Source organism: Pteropus alecto, unplaced genomic scaffold (genome assembly GCF_000325575.1).
Source record: "Pteropus alecto unplaced genomic scaffold, ASM32557v1 scaffold1658, whole genome shotgun sequence".
Classification (NCBI taxonomy): Eukaryota; Metazoa; Chordata; class Mammalia; order Chiroptera; family Pteropodidae; genus Pteropus; species Pteropus alecto.
In genome coordinates this window covers 1-1,159 of record NW_006441476.1, presented here as the reverse complement: position 1 = coordinate 1,159, position 1,159 = coordinate 1, and the positions used below count along the sequence as shown (strand labels likewise).

The 1,159-nt window shown below is 43.7% G+C and overlaps 1 pseudogene; it reads right to left on the bottom strand.

Moving 5' to 3' along the window:
* Positions 1–89: 89 nt before the first annotated feature.
* Positions 90–1,063, bottom strand: LOC107196168 (annotated as a pseudogene).
* Between the last annotated feature and the right edge of the window lie 96 nt (positions 1,064–1,159).

Sequence of the window (1,159 nt, the reverse complement as noted above, 5' to 3'; positions counted from 1 at the left end):
TATCTTCAACTATCTCAATCTAATTGCTTACATTTATACAAAGAACCAATTGATTGCTGATGAACTGTGCTCGAAAACTCAAAACTTACAATAACTTTTATGATTTTTCTAAACCATGGGTAAAATAAAGCAGAAATCAAAAGCTTTCTGGCTGAGTTATAATAAGGACAGCAACAGCAAATCTCATAAATATGGGCAGGAGTCATGAAGCCCATAAAGGCATCAATTAGTGATTCAATACAATAAGGTAACCACGAAATCATAAATGTTACCACTGTCACTCCCAGGATTTTAGCTGATTTCCTCTCTCTCTTGGCCACTCTGGATTTATAACTACCTGATAATGATTCTATTTCGCCAGCAGTATTTTCAATCCTTTTAGCCTGTTTTCAAGCCACAAGAAAAATATTACTGTAGAGAATGATCATAATGAGGGTAGGTATAAAGAAGGATAGGAAATCTATCAACACCCAGTTTTGATTTACAAAGGTCTGGCAACCTCCTATGCAGTTGAGGGCACTAGCTAATTCTTCTAGCTCATCGTCATAGACGCCATTCTAGAACATGGCACCACTGTATGCAATGGGCAGGATCCCGGAGATGCTGATGTAAATTACTCACACAGACACCGTGAACCTGGTAGGATAGAGCAGAGGGAGATGAACAGCAATGTACCTGTCAATGGAGATGAAGCACAAGTGGAAGAGAGAAGAGTAACTAAAAGCCACATCACAGCATGTGTGGAAAGCACAGAAGCTCTGCTCCAAGTACAAGCAGCTCTCCACGGACCTGACCATGCTGAAGGGCATCAGCATTACGTCCACCAGAAAGTCAGCGCAGGTCAGGGAGGCGATGAGAAACTTGGTTGGAGAGTGCAGCGCTTGAAATGCAGGACTGAAATCATCACCAAGAAGTTTCCAAACACGGCCAGCACAGCCCCAAAGCCAAAGAGTCCATAGAGAACCAGACGGGGTCCGGGCGAATACGGGGTTTTCACACAGGATCCTGTCACGTTTTCGTGGCACAGCTCCGCAGCTGCAGCTGGGGGCGAGTTGCTGGTCATGACGCTTCTCTTTACATGGGGAGAATTCGGTCCATCTTGATTATCACGAGAACGATGAGAGTCTAACTTCAATGTTCCTGAGGGAGAAAACATAAA